The 16,207-nt window shown below is 41.0% G+C and overlaps 1 protein-coding gene across 4 annotated transcripts in view; it reads right to left on the bottom strand.

Moving 5' to 3' along the window:
* Window positions 1–16,207, bottom strand: part of LOC136856437 (disabled homolog 2-interacting protein-like) — a 142,676-nt gene that overhangs the window by 65,902 nt on the left and 60,567 nt on the right. The gene's annotated exons all lie outside the window — the stretch shown is intronic.

Genomic DNA, 16,207 nt, shown 5'->3' with positions numbered 1-16,207 from the left:
ACATCCACCATGGCTGATTAAGATTTCAATTTAAAGCCAAATTAAAGTTCGCCTGCGGTTATACATTTTTTAGGGGGTCGTCAGTCCCGGGTTAGGGGTTCGGAAGGGGAGGAGAAGGGGAGGGGGGTCCCGCAGCCCCACTCCCCACAAGAGACAAATGGGATAATTATTCTTGTATGATGAATTGGATGACAGCGGAATTAATGAACCTTCTGACTCCTGCAACGAGGAAACAAACAAACATTGTTAATTCGACCAAATCTTAATTGGAGATAATTTCATTTTTGGAAGCCATTGTCCACAGCAGCCGTCATTAAAGGCTCTTTAGTTGTTGCAAGTTATTGTGTAACAAGTGTGTCTGTCCAGTTCATTTACACAGACACACACACACATATATATATATATATTAATTATATATTATGCATGGGTTCGAATCCTGCCCTGGTACGAACAAAATCCTTCATTTATTCTTCAACTGGATTTAAGGCTTGCAGTGGCATCAGAAGAATAAAGCTTCGTGGATTCTTATAAAACCACAGTGTTGGAGTGGTGGGGTGACTAAGTATATCTCTTATACAGAATTTACCTTTATAATATAACCTTCACAACTTTAAAGGGCGTTCCCATTTTTGCCCTTTCCTTTCATATCCGGGCCTGGTCAAGGTCAGGGTCCCAGACTGCATGCTCGTGGGCATCACCATTTCAACACGGCCCCAAACATGCCCTCTCGTCCTCACCAAATTTCCCGGTCAGGAAACCTCTGACCCCCGAAATTTGGGCGCCACCTCATCCTACGACTGGAATAATCCTCGTCCTTATCCCTTGCAACCATCCTCATCCTTGCACTGGATGCTCATCCTCGACGACCTTCGACTCTGGATGGGTGCCAACTCCAGCCGAGTCTCCTCGGATGGCGGACAGACATCAAAGCTTCATCCGGAACCGTCCATTTAATTTTGTCTGTTCCCTTCGGTTCCGTCTGTTCCCGCCTTTCTGTCTCTCTGCTTTTGTATTCTGGGATGTGTCACCTCTCTCCTTTCGTGTATGGGATGAGAAGGGTCTCGCCTATTGCTTCGAGAGAGGTGTGCGAAGAATCATTATCCGCTACGGAGTCAATTCTGTGACAGCAATACATGTATATAAAAACTACCGTGCAACTATTTAAAAAATAATTGTCTAAAAATCTTATTTACAAGTAGTTCGTCCAGTCTGTACATCCCTTGGCTGTTGTTGATCAAATCAATACATTTTTTTTTAGTTTTTTGTGAAAGAAAACTACTGAGTGGCTATTTCCTGTCCGCCCTCAGATCTTAAAATGAGGCTAGAGGGCTGCAAATTGGCATGTTGATCATCCACCCTCCAATCATCAAGCATACCAAATTGCAGCCCTCTAGCCTCAGTTGTCCTTATTTAATTTAAGGTTAAAGTTAGCCATGATCGTGCGTCTGGCACCGCTATAGGTGCTAACAATACAGGCTACGTTTATATGCAACTATTCTTCTGTAGAGGGGAATTCCTGATTAACATGTTCTCAAGTGTTTAGTTCTTAAAAATGACACATGAACTTCGGAAATTCAAGCGAAGATGCAATGCATTGGTACCCTATTACTTATTCTTCTTGCATTTTAATACTTTTTTATCTGTTTATCTATTTATTATTATTTTTTTTTTTTTGATAAGTGTTATCTCTTCTTTCTGTATTTCCCTTTACTTCCTCTTACTTCTTCCTAATGAACACCTTAATATTCTTTGGAAGCTTCAGTTTCAAGTCAGTGGCCCCTTTGGTGGGCTTGTTCCGTGTGAATAGGTTTCAGCTACTGACTAACATATATATATATATATATATATATATATATATATATATATATATATATATATATATATATATATATATATATATATATACTGAGAGTAATCTCTAGAAGTCTACCAATCGCTTTATGTTGAAAACTTTTCCAGTTGGTCTCCCAGTCTCTCATGACCGCAGGAACCAGACAGGCCCTCTCGCCCCAAAATGGTCTCGAGAGGGGAGAAAATCCCCCAAGTTTCGAAGCAATATTGTTGTTCAGTCAAGCTCGTTACAGCCTCTTTCTTCTCGTTATCCGGGGTGATGCAATATTAGATTCCTCATTAGCCGTCAGGAGGCGAGATGCTCCGGGGATTATAAACGTCAAGGAATGGTGGGAAGGTTTAGGCCCAGAATGAGTTCCGGCTCTCTCTCTCTCTCTCTCTCTCTCTCTCTCTCTCTCTCTCTCTCTCTCTCTCTCTCTCTCTCTCTCTCTGTGGTTTGACTGGGTTGGGATGTTTTCGATCACGATTTGTGATTTCGAATCAAAATGGTCTATAGTTTTATTATTATCCAAAGTCCTAAAATGATTATTTCATTGTTCTGAAATTATTATTATTATTATTATTATTATTATTATTATTATTATTATTATTATTATTATTATTATTATTATTATTATTATAGGGAGTCACCATTACCAGAAAAATATAGTCAATCAACAAACATAAAAATTAATGTGTCTGGTAAACTAAGAAAGATTACGTACGCCCTAGTTTGAAAGCGAAGATTATATACCCGTCATGTTTAGAAACATGTATGTCGCCCACAAAAATGATCTTTTTCAGTTATTATAAGCTCTGTAATCATCTATTTAGCCATCTATCTATCTATATGATAATAATACAAAAAAAACTGTAACACGTTTGTTTGTTTGTTTGTTTGCACACTGGGAGTTAAATGGGGCTGGTGCTGCCTACCCTCTCCCCCTCCCCTCCCCTCCCCTCCCCTCCCCAAATCTTCAACATTAAGTGACCCAACTGGTCACTGGTGTTCCAGCACTGACAACACCCCTCCTATCAAGCAAGATAACGACTTGAGTTGTCATAACCACGAGGATGGGAGATCGCTTGGGTAATAGTCAGGGAACACGGAAGGAGGGAGAGTATTCCAAAGCTTAGAAACGGATGCCCCGAGGTGCTCATAAAAGCAGCAAGGAGGACTGCTCTTCTTCTCTCGTTCTTATTTACTTCCAGAATGGCGTCACTGTGCCTTCCTACCCCTTTACATTTATCCTGCAACTGGGTTTATCCTATCCAAGCTGGTGTGTAAATGTAGTTATAAAGTAACGAATAATAGAAGGAATAAAAGGAATCACAACTCAAAGAAGAACAAATGACGCACCACCAAGCGCAAGGAATCCCCTCGGCCGCGGAGGAGCCGCGCCGGGGGAGCAAAACGACCTTCCTTCCTGATCCCGGCAAAGAAGAGGAGATGCGAGCAATTGGATCTCGTAATCACTCGCAAATTCCCCGAGAATAGAACCGCGAAAGGCGAATGCAAAGTCCCCTTTGATGCCTCTTGCTCCGTGATGAAGGAATATTGAGGGACTAACGTGGTTTGGCTAATGTATGCGAGTGTGGGTCTCTCTATTTGCATGTTTGGTGCGGGTTGATCGCACACACACACACACACACACACATTCACAAGCACACTCAAGGGGTCTTGCTTTGCGATGATGGAGGTTAGAAAGCCTGCAACGGCAGGGTTATGCTCTAGACCAGTGGTTCTCAACCAGAGGGGGGGGGGAATGTGACCACAGATTGGCAGGCTCAAACTGGTTCCAGGGCCACACAAAACGCAGTGTGCATCGGTCCGCTCTACTGAGAGTCACGTTGGGCATTCTCTCCGGTAGCTTGTGTGTTTTTGTCAGTATTTCGTTGCATATTATTCGGAATGCACCTTTTGGGGCAGACAATTTTGGAAAGGGGGTGAGGATGACATTCTGACATGGTGAAACGGTGCATGGTCCAAAAAAAGCTTGAGAACCTCTGCTCTAGAGTTTTGGTCACATGCTCAACCGCGCTGCGCTTGTGTTCACTTGCATTGAACAGTCTAGGACTAAAAATGCCTCTCACGTCTCCTGCAGAATCCATCTTGCCTAAGTGGACGCATTCAGTAACATATACCTGGTAGTGAGTTAACTGCGATGGTTCACAGCCAAGGTGGAGAACTGCATGGAGTTTTGCAACCTCATCCTCAAAATGTCAATTCTTTGAGATTTGCAGCGCGATGTTTGAAGTCTGCTACTTTGGCTTGTTATCTATGCATCACTCCGAGGTGCTAGTACTAAACGTAGCGGAAGCTCCTTGGGATGCCGTGTTTAGTACTAGCCTCTGGGATCAAATTATTATATACACCCATTTCTGTATTGTGTGGTCGAAAAATTATATTGATAAACGATATCTTTGATCCCCGAGGGGCTAGTACTAAACACGGCGTCCTACTGAGCTTCCGGCACGTTTAGTACTAGCACCTCGGAGTAGGTGGGGCGCAGATAACAAGCCAAAATGGCGCCGGCTCATGAATCTAACAGGTGAGAAAGATGGAGTTGTGTAACAGCACAATTCATCTCTGCTTAAGAAATATTCTTTCATCTTTTTCAAGGGAACATTTCCTCTTATTTACAGTACTGAACCCCGAAAAACTGGGAGGGAAATGACCCAGCAGTTGGTCCTGACTGGCGAGACGTTTTCCCCGGTGCCAAATTATCGAAAGGAAAGGCAGTTCCCCAAAGATGGCGCCGACTGCAAGTTAGGCAAATGACTTCATATCGGTGGTTTCGTGGCTGTTTGCCTTCGTGCAAGACGATGGTGCATTTGCTAAATTACTGCTTGCTTGGGGAGATTCTTGCAATGTGTTGTCGAGGAATGGAAGGGAAGGTGGTGTGTTTACAGGAGAGAGAGGAGAGAGAGAGAGAGAGAGAGAGAGAGAGAGAGAGAGAGAGAGAGAGAGAGAGAGAGAGAGAGAGAGAAACTTTCATCCAATAATACTGACACTAGATTAGGATATAACCAATTCTAGTTCATTGCACTTGCACAGAGAGAGAGAGAGAGAGAGAGAGAGAGAGAGAGAGAGAGAGAGAGAGAGAGAGAGAGAGAGAGAGAGAGAGAGACCCATAATTCAAGGAGAATAATTTATTTTTCTAAAGCATAAACTTCTTGGAAGCGTCATGAGACCAATCTGTACTGCAAGTATACGAATAAACGCAACGTCGAACTGCATATTTCAAATAGGAAATTGACTAGACCAAGGTCCCTTAATAAAAACAGGTCATTCCTCTTAATTATTTTACCTACTAATGTTCATTGGACCTATTGAATACTTGGCAGGACACAGTATTCCAGAATTACAAGCGAAAATGCAATGCATTGCTACCCTAACACTATTCTTCGTGCAGTTTAATGCATTTTTATCTATTTATCTATTTATTAATTTCTTAATATTCTTTGGAAGCTTCAATTTCGAGTCAGTGGCCCCTTTGGTGGGCTTGTTCCATATGAATAAGGTTCATCTTCTGAATAATAATAATAATAATAATAATAATAATAATAATAATAATAATAATGAGTGTGGTCGCTGCGAGGCCAGAGAAGCTGTGTGTGACAGGGAAAACACAGCAGATGACACCATCAACAGGCAGTTTTGTGCAGTGCCCTCAGAGCCTGAGACTGAGAACATTCTAAACTCTGTGGAGTATTAGATGTTAATTCCCAACCAGCAAATTTAGGTCTGTCCATCACCTATGTAGAGTTCCAGATTGCCTTCTAAAGTTATTTTCATATCTCTGTAATTCTTCAAGAAAATTTCTATAGCAATGCACACTCACCTTTCTGCATTATCGTGCCTATGAAGAGATAAATGAACCACATTAAATTGAGATAATACTGTTTGGTAGCATTAAGACTCGCCTGTTCGGTTCCAGGTGTCGGTTTCTGATAGTTTTCTAACATGACGGTTAAGGATTTATACACCAGGAAATTTAATATTTGGGGGAGGGGACAAATTTGACTTTTTTGGGGACAAATTTGACTTTTTGGGAACATTTGACTTTTTTTGGGGGACAACCGACTTTTCTGGGAACAAATTTGACTTTTTTGGGGACAAATTTGACTTGTTTCTTGGGGACAAATTTGACTTGTTTCTTGGGGACAAATTTGACTTGATTCTTAGGGACAAGTTTGACTTTTTTGGGGACAAATTTTATTTTTTTGGGACAAATTTGACTTTTTTGGGGGAGAGATTTGACTTTTTTAGGGACAAATTTGACTTGTTTCTTGGGGACAAATTTAACTTTTTGGGGGACAAATTTGATTTTTGTGGGACAAATATGACTTTTTTTGGGGTAAAATTTTACTTTTTTGGGGACAAATTTGACCTGTTTCTTGGGGACAAATTTGACTAGTTTCTTGTGGGCAAATTTGACTTTATTGGGGACAAATTTTACTTTTTTGGGGACCAACTTGACTTTTTTGGGGACAAACTGTACTTTTTTGGGGGACAAATTTGACTTTTAAGGGGACAAATTTGACTTTTTTTTTTGGAAAAATTTGACTTTTTGGGGGGGACAAATTTTACTTTTTTGGGGACAAATTTGACTTTTTTTTTTGGGGACAAATTTGACTTTTTGGGAACAAATTTGACTTTTTGGGGACAAACTTGTTTGTTGGGGACAAATTTTACTTTTTGGGGACAAATTTGACTTTTTCGGGACAAACTTAACTTTTTGGGGACAAACTTGACTTGTTTGGGAACAAATTTGACTTTTTTTGGGGGACAACTTTGACTTGTTTGTTGGGGACAAATTTGACTTTTATGGGGACAAATTTGACTTGTTTTTTGGGGACAAATTAGACTTTTTGGTGACAAATTTGGCTTTTTTGGGGGAACAAATTTGACTTGTTTTTTTGGAAAAAATTTACTTTTTTGGGACAAATTTGATTGGTTTTTTGGGGACAAATTTGACTTTTTTGGGGACAAATTTGACTTTTTTCGGGACAAACTTAATTTTTTTGGGGACAAACTTGACTTGTTTGGGAACAAATTTGACTTTTTTGGGGACAACTTTGACTTGTTTGTTGGGGACAAATTTGACTTTTATGGGGACAAATTTGACTTGTTTTTTGGGGACAAATTAGACTTTTTTGTGACAAATTTGGCTTTTTTGGGGGAACAAATTTAACTTGTTTTTTTTTGGAAAAAAATTTACTTTTTTGGGACAAATTTGATTGGTTTTTTGGGGACAAATTTGACTTTTTTTCGGGACAAATTTAACTTTTTTCGGGACAAACTTAATTTTTTGGGGGACAAATTTGACTTTTTTAGGACAAATTTGACTTGTTTTTTTTCGGACAAATTTGACTTGTTTTTTTGGGACAATTTTAACTTCTTTCTTGTAGACAAATTTGGCTTATCTGGGAGCCAAATTTGACTTCTTTTTGGGGACAAATGTGACTTTTTTGGGGGGACAAAATTGACTTTTTTGGGAACAAATTTTATCCTTTTGGGGACAAATGTGGCATTTTTGGGGACAAATTTTGGCTTTTATGGGAGACAAAATTGACTTTTGGGGACAAATTTGACTTTTCTGTGGACAAATTTGACTTTTTGGGGACAAGTTTGACTTTTTTGTGGACAAATTTTGACTTTTCTGGGGGACAAAATAAACTGTTTTGGGGACAAATTTTGACTTTTTAGAGGACAAATTTTAACTTTTATGGGCACAAATTTGACTTTTTTGGGGACAAATTTGACTTTTTTGGGGACAAATGTGACTATTTTGGGGACAGATTTTGACTTTTTGGGGACAAATTTGACTTTTTTTGGGGGGACAAATTGACCCTCACGCAGAATCGAATCCCAGCTGCCTCGACGAGGATCCTTGTCCCCGCACGGATGAATCGAGACCCGCGCTGTCACTTCAGGGCGATCATTGGCAAGACGACATTTCTTACAAACCAAAAAGATTACAGAATAGAATATTCAGTTTAGACCAAAGGCCTAGAGCTGGGACCTATAAGATCATTCAGCGCTGAAACGGAAATTGACGGGAAGTAAGTTTGAAAGGTGTAACAGGAGTAAAACCTGAAAGTAGTTACACTATGAATCAATTGTTAGGAGAGGGTGGAAAGTAAGATGGAAGAAAGGGAATATGAATGGAGGTAGAGTAAAAGGAACGAAAGGGGTTGCAAAGAAGTTTAAGTAATGTCTACAGTGCACCACATGAGATCCACTGACGGCACTAACTCCCTACGGGGCAAAAATGTTATTGGCTTCGGATGTAACTTTGCTGTTATTAGATTGACCTTCTAGAAAGGACCTTGACCTCAAGTCCTGGAGGAAGGAAAGATTTCCAGGATGACTTCATTTCCATTTCATCTTTGTGGACATGACACGTCATGCGTTGGCACTCATTTTGACTTGATATCAGGATATAGGTATTATCCTTTTGAGGACCAAAGGGATATGATTCATAGGGGCACCAAATTTGTTCAACATTTATCAAAACTGCGAGGATGGGGGCTAGATTCGAACTGAGTAGGTAAAATGGTTTCCAGTTTGTTTTAGTGAATAATGCGAAGTTAGATTATCGAAACGTTGGCTGAGATTTCGAAAAAAGCAATGGAGTTTTCTGTAGAGCGTATAGTGCTGTATGAAACTCTCAGCCACGGCCCATGAAACTTTCAGCCACTGCCCGGTGGTGGCCTGTGTTGTTGGCGGTGCCAGATGCACGATCATAGCTAACTTTAACCTTAAATAAAACAAAAACTACTGAGGCTAGAGGGCTGTAATTTGGCATGTTTGATGATTGGAGGGTGGATGATCAGCATACCAATTTGCAGCCCTCTAGCCTCTGTAGTTTTTAAGATTTGAGGGCGGACAGAAAAAGTGTGGACAGAAAAAGTGCAGACATAAAAAGGACAGAAAAAGTGCGGACACAAAAAAGTGCGGACAGAAAAAGTGCGGACAGAAAAAGCGCGGAAAAAGTGCGGACAGAAAAAGTGCGGACAGAAAAAGTGCGGACAGAAAAAGTGCGGACAGAAAAAGTGCGGACAGAAAAATTGGACAGAAAAAAGTGACGGACAGAAAAAGTGCGGACAGAAAAAAGTGCGGACAGAAAAAGTGCGGACAGTAAAAGTGCGGACAGAAAAAGTGCGGACAGAAAAAGTGCGGACAGAAAAAGTGCGGACAGAAAAAGCGCGGACAGAAAAAAGTGCGGACAGAAAAAGTGCGGACAGAAAAAGTGCGGACAGAAAAAGTGCGGACAGAAAAAGTGCGGACAGAAAAAGTGCGGACAGAAAAAGTGCGGACAGAAAAAGTGCGGACAGAAAAAGTGCGGACAGAAAAAAAGTGCGGACAGAAAAAGTGCGGACAGAAAAAGTGCGGACAGAAAGAAAAAGCGGCAGGACAGAAAAAAGTGCGGACAGAAGAAAAAGCGCGGACAGAAAAGCGCGGACAGAAAAAAGCGGACAGAAAGAAAAGCGCAGACAGAAAAAAAGCGCGGACAGAAAAAAAGCGCGGACAGAAAAAGTGCGGACAGAAAAAGTGCGGACAGAAAAAGCGCGAACAGAAAAAGTGCGGACAGAAAAAATGCGGACAGGAAAAATTCGTACAGAAAAAATGCGGACAGAAAAAAAGCGCGGACAGAAACAAGTGTGGACAGAAAAAAGTGCGGACAGAGAAAGTGCGGACAGAAAAAGTGCGGACAGAAAGAAAAAGCGCGGACAGAAGAAAAAGCGCGGACAGAAAAAGCGCGGACAGAAAAAGCGCGGACAGAAAGAAAAAGCGCGGAAGAAAAAAGTGCGGACAGAAAAAGTGCGGACAGAAAAAGTCGCTGCGGACAGAAAAAGTGCGGACAGAAAAAGTGCGGACAGAAAAAGTGCGGACAGAAAAAGTGCGGACAGAAAAAGTGCGGACAGAAAAAGTGCGGACAGAAAAAGTGCGGACAGAAAAAAGTGCGGACAGAAAAAGTGCGGACAGAAAAAAGTGCGGACAGAAAGAAAAAGCGCGGACAGAAAAGCGCGGACAGAAAAAGCGCGGACAGAAAGAAAAAGCGCGGACAGAAAAGCGCGGACAGAAAAAGCGCGGACAGAAAGAAAAAGCGCGGACAGAAAAGCGCGGACAGAAAAAGCGCGGACAGAAAAGTGCGGACAGAAAAAGTGCGGACAGAAAAAGTGCGGACAGAAAAAAGTGCGGATGCGGACAGAAAAAGCGCGGACAGAAAAGCGGACAGAAAAAGCGACAGGAAGAAAAAGCGCGGACAGAAAAAGCGCGGACAGAAAAAGGACAGAAAAAGTGCGGACAGAAAAAGCGCGGACAGAAAAAGCGCGGACAGAAAAAGTGCGGACAGAAAAAAGTGCGGACAGAAAAAGTGCGGACAGAAAAAGTGCGGACAGAAAAAGCGCGGACAGAAAGAAAAAGCGCGGACAGAAAAGCGCGGACAGAAAAAGCGCGGACAGAAAGAAAAAGCGCGGACAGAAAAAGCGCGGACAGAAAAAGCGCGGACAGAAAAAGTGCGGACAGAAAAAGTTTCCATCGCAACAGTTTTCTTTTACAGAAAACTAAAAACATCAGAAAAGGATTTGGTTTTGAGAGAGAGACAAAAGAGAGAGAGAGAGAGAGAGAGAGAGAAGAGAGAGAGAAGAGAGAGAGAGAGAGAGAGAGAGAGAGAGAAGCTAAGCTACAGCCTGTCGAGAGGGTATTGGGCATGACTGCCGCTGGGGTCAAAAGCAAATTGCTTAAAAGACTGGGCCTATCGCGTTACGGGAGACCAGGAGATGGAACGGAGAAAAAAAAAGAATAAAATAAAAATGAAAATCTTGTGAATGTTGGCATTCTGGAATTCGGAAAATCTAAAAAGGAAAAAAGATATATAGCGACAGATTGACGGATAGATAGAGGTACAGAGGTCCTTTATTCCACACACCGTTGGACTGTGGAACAGTTTCCCTACAGAGGATGTCGTGCAGTTGGAATTTCAGAAGGTCAAGCATTTTAATACATTTTTATCGATTTATCTATTTATTAGTTATGTTTTTAATAAGTGGGATCTCTTAATCTTTCTGTATTTCCTTTACTTCCTCTCACTTCTTCCTAATGGACACCTTAATATTCTTTGGAAGCTTCAATTTCAAGTCAGTGGCCCCTTTGGTGGGCTTGTTACATTTGGATAGGGTTCATCTACTGAATAATAATAATAATAATAATAATAATAATAATAATAATAATAATAATAATAATAATAAATACAGAGAGAGAGAGAGAGATTCTGGTCTCACTATTAATAGCTAAAACCGTCATAGGAACCGAGAAGGGCAACTCAGTGCACCTACCTAACCCAGGTCCCAAGAATAAAGGCACCTAGGACGAATCCACATTGCAACAGTTGAGAAAAGAAGTTTTTTCTGAACCCATTCTGGCCCATTCAGTTTGTTTATTAGATACATCCAAGCCATCAAGAATTTGTAGTTGTTATTACTATATTATCATTATTATTATTACAATAACTAGCTTGATGAGAGCGCTACACTACTCTGGAACCCGCCGCTGCCTGAAATGTCTCCCCTACCTACCCCGCCCCAAACCAGGGCGGACAAACAGGTTTGCAGGAGGAGGTGGATGTGTCATGTCTCCCCTACCCTCCCAACCCGGGACAGACAAACAGGTTTCAGGAGGTGGGTGGATGTGTCATGTCTCCCCTACCCTCCTGATCCCCTACCTACCCTGTCCCAACCCAGGGTGGACAAACAGGTTTGCAGGAGGAGGGTGGATGTGTCATGTCTCCCCTACCCTCCCGATCCCCTACCTACCCCACCCCAACCCAGGGCGGACAAACAGGTTTGCAGGAGGAGGGTGGATGTGTCATGTCTCCCCTACCCCGCTCCCACCCAGGGCGGACAAACAAGAAAGATCCACTCGGATTTTATTATTACAGATTAATATTGTTGTTGTTGTCGATGCTATCAACGTTATTACTTCAATTTATTTTGGTTCATTTGTTTATTTATCTATTCATTGGAAGGATAATGCAGAAAGTTGAGTGCGGATTGCTGTGGAAATTTTCCTAAAAGGTTGGCCTCCTGGATGGCAGTAAGTGATGAAATTTTGGGAGAGATGTGAAAGTAACTCAAGAGAGAAAGAATGTGAGGTCTTGGTGACGATTGTGGTCCAGAGCCGTGAGAGTTTCATACATTGTATAATGCTGTATGAAACTCTCAGCTACGGCCGGACAGCGCTCAGTTTCTTCCCAGATGCGGTGAAGTGAAGGTGCGTCGGCGACGCCTCCGGAAGGCGCTGCCAAACGCAAGATCCGTGGCTAACATTAACCTTAAATAAAATAAAAATTACTGAGGCTAGAGGGCTGCAATTTGGTATGTTTGATGATTGAAGGGTGGATGGTCAACATGCCAATTTGTAGCCCTCTAGCCTTAGAGGTTTTTAAGATCTGAGGGCGGAGAGAAAAAGTGCGGACAGACAGACAAATTAAGTGTCCTTTACTGTCATTATCTAGTATCATTCGGCAGCGTTTCACCTTCAAGTGTTTTTCAAGATAACAGGAATAAACAATTATTATAGATATTAAGTTTAGAGCAAGAAAAAAACTGATGTTTACAGGTCCCTGGTCTTCAGAATTCGATCCTATGTCTAAAGCAATGTTATCATTTTAGTTTCCTATAAAAGAAAACTATTATAGAGAGGGCTATTTGTCTGTACGTCCGCCCTCAGATCTTCAAAACTACTGAGGCAGAGGGCTGCAAATTGGCATGTTGATCGTCCACCCTTCAATCATCAAACATACCAAATTGCAGCCCTCTAGCCTCCTCAGTAGCTTTTTATTTTAGCTAAGGTTAAAGTTACCCATTATCGTGCGTCTGGCAGCGCTTTAGGAGCGGCTGAGAGTTTCATACAGCATTATACGCTGCACATTTTTTGCTTCTTTTTTTTTGCTTCGACTTACTTTTCAAGGTCACAGGTCACTCTAAGAGCCAAAATTTTATCCTTTCTTCCTCTAGATTTCATTGGTAATATTATATCTTCATAATCTTTATCAGGGCGTGTGATAATCAAGTAATTAATAAGAAACTGCAACATTTTTAGCTCAAATAATGTGCTTTATTTTCTTGAAGTTTCATATTATTATCAGTCGCCTTTCGCCTTTATAGGCTTTTTCATCATTTTGACAAGCAAAATATTCATCATGCTCCACAACATCATGATATTTCCAGGTCACTTGCTACAATGAAGAAATCTGTTTATAATAACATTATATTATGGGTGTCGACTGGTAGTTTCTTAGAGGGCGGCTCCAGCTTATTATTATTATTATTATTATTATTATTATTATTATTATTATTATTATTATTATTATTATTATTATTATTATTATTATTATTATTATCATACAGAAGATAAACCATTATTCCTATGCAACAAGACTTCAAAGGGCCACTGACTTGAAATTTAAGCTTCCAAATAATATTATGATGTCTGTTTGAAAGAAATTACAAATGACAATAGGAAATACAGAAAGAAAAGAAAATAGGAATAAATTCATAAATAAATAGGTGAAAATATATAAATAAATATAAATACAAGGTGATTTATCCTTTTAGTTCTCAACAAGTCTTTTGGGATGAGATACAAGCTTCATGACCTTATCAAACCTTTTTGCGACCCAATATATTCAGTTAACTATCGGGTACATGATTCACTGCTAAGGTCAGTACAAACTCAAAGGGATTTGCGGAACTTTCGGAACGGATTTGCGGAACTTTCGGGTTCCGACTCGCCCGGGAATCAAACCCCGAGATTTCTTGTTGACGGGGCGTGTGTTCTAACCACCGGACCACCAAAAAATACACCTATATAATTATAATGTTTATTAGGATCTTTCATAGATAATGACCCCCAAGAAATATTGGTCCTAGATGACGACCCCCGAAAACCCATGGGGTCATTACATACAGGTTTATCCAGTATTGATTGAAAGGAATTATGTATTGCCCGAAAGAGCAAAATGATTTAGGAAAATTCAAAATAAAGAGTGATCAGATCGGCGATTACCTTGCATGTGGGGGATCACAGAGACTGGATTAGCGTCGATCAACAAACGTGATGGGTCATACTTATTTATACTCTGATTAGAGGGCTCAATCCCCTCTCGAAATAATTAACGTATCTAGGGTTAATAATCCCGCGTAGGGTGACACCTTCCTCTCTCTCTCTCTCTCCCTCTCTCTGGCTGGGAAATTGAAAATACATTGTTCATGGCAATGGGTGTATTTTAGGCGTCTGTGACCATGGTTTCTGTGACTCCTGTGGTCTGTAAAGATACTTCGTGTAACTGAGACTCATAAAGACCTGAGGTGCCTGATATGAGTAGCAACGGGCCACAAACTAAAGGTGAATATAGTAATTGAAAGTCAGTAAAAGATGAAAATCTCAATGTAAACATAAATTGGGGCACACCTAGTTAGGTAGCTTGTATAGTTTCTCCGCAATGCAACATTTTTGCTTCTTCAGAGCGAGGTAGGAGTGTGTTCCTAACATGTGGAATTTTCTTAAACTTTTCTTGTTTGATTTTTCTGTAATCACTTACGCAGAGAAGAGAAGGCTATTCGAGTCTCTGATTGGTATAAAAAGGTGATTTCATCCTGTAAGACAACACCGGTATTGAAATCCTCAGTAGATTAAGTTGTTGCATCATTTTGTTTACAATTGGGAGTAGTAGTAATAGCAGCAGATACAGGTCTTTGTAACGGCTCAAAAACCACAAAGGCTTGAGGCAACGACTCTGCAACGGCTCCTCCTCCCGAGTTCAAGATTTCTCAACCCATCGTTTTTGAGCTCTCTTATTGTACTTCTTCTTTTCCTCCCTCCCTCCTTCCTTCCTTCCTTCCTTCCTTCCGTAACAATGGAAACTTCTTCCCGCCTTTCGCCCCCAATTCTCCCCGGGTCCACAAAGCATCGCGTCGCATCGCGGATGCAAATGGAATATGATATTATGGCTTTCATTCCGATGGCGCGAACAGGTCGCCTTCACGGAACTGTGAAATTGTGTTTACGTTAGTTTTAGCTTCTCGATGAATATTTGATTAACCTTCTCGGCTGCTGGTTTCTGGTCGACGCTTTCCCCGTTTTAACTTCATTTTGTTCGTTCTCTTTTTGCTCGTCCGATGTTCCCCATTTTTTTTTTTTTTATGTTTTCCTGATTCTGAAAGATTGGTAATGATATAAACAAGTAAAAGATGCGCCGAAGTTATCGAGTTTTCTGTACAGCGTATAATGCTGTATGAAACTTTCAGCCACTGCCCGGTGGTGGCCGGTGTTGTTGGCGCCTATAGAGGTGCCAGGTGCACGATCGTGGCTAAATTTAACCTTAACTAAAATAAAAACTACTGAGGAGGCTAGAGGCTTGCAATTTGGTATGTTTGATGACTGGAGGGTGGATGATCAACATACCAATTTGCAGCCCTCTAGCCTCAGTAGTTTTTAAGATCTGAGGGCGGACAGACAATTAGCCATCTCTATAATAGTTCTCTTTTACAGAAAACTACTAAGCTGTAGATGGCATTCTTGTAACTAGGAAAATCTCATGCCAGGATCAACATAGTGGCACGGCAAACAATGTTAAAGTTTTAAGGTTGAGAGAAGTTTGAAGTTTTGTGTTCTGGGAGCAAACCAAGTGTTTGGATATGTGGATGGGAGAGTCTGGTTTGAGGTAATAGTTGGTCAAAATAAGGGAGTGTAACATTTAAATAGGTATTTAGTTTTCTGCAAAAGAAAACTCTTATAGAGATGGCTATTTGTCTTTCCGTCTGCACTTTTTTCTGTCTGCCCTCAGATCTTCAAAACTGCTGAGGCTAGAGGGCTGCAAATTGGTATGTTGATCATCCACCCTCCAGTCATCAAACATACCAAATTGCAGCCCTCTAGCCTCAGCAGTCTTTATTTTATTTAAGGTTAAGATTAGCCATGGATCATGCGTCTGTCAGCGCTTTCCGGAGGCGTCGCCGACGCACCTTCACTTGACTGTATCTGGGGAGCAACTGAGCGCTGCCTGATCGTAGCTGAGAGTTTCATACAGCATTATATGCTATACAGAAAACTTTTCTTCGGCGCATTTTTACGCGTTTTATATCTCCATGAATGAAGTGATGCAAAAAGTACAAGAAAGGTAAACAGTGGAAATGTTGATGTTTGCAAATGCTTTATAAGTCATGAGGTGCAGTGGACAGAAAGCGCAAACTAATGAAAGAGTTTTAAAGCGCTTGCAAGAACTGAAAGAGGGTATATTGAAAGAAGGAACCTGTAGCTATAAATGGTGAAAATGCAAGTGACTGATTCAAGCAAGTAATTGGG

The sequence above is a fragment of the Macrobrachium rosenbergii genome, chromosome 35, assembly GCF_040412425.1.
Source record: "Macrobrachium rosenbergii isolate ZJJX-2024 chromosome 35, ASM4041242v1, whole genome shotgun sequence".
NCBI lineage: Eukaryota > Metazoa > Arthropoda > Malacostraca > Decapoda > Palaemonidae > Macrobrachium > Macrobrachium rosenbergii.
The sequence above is the reverse complement of the archived record's forward strand: the minus strand, read 5'-3'. Positions and strand labels throughout refer to the sequence as shown.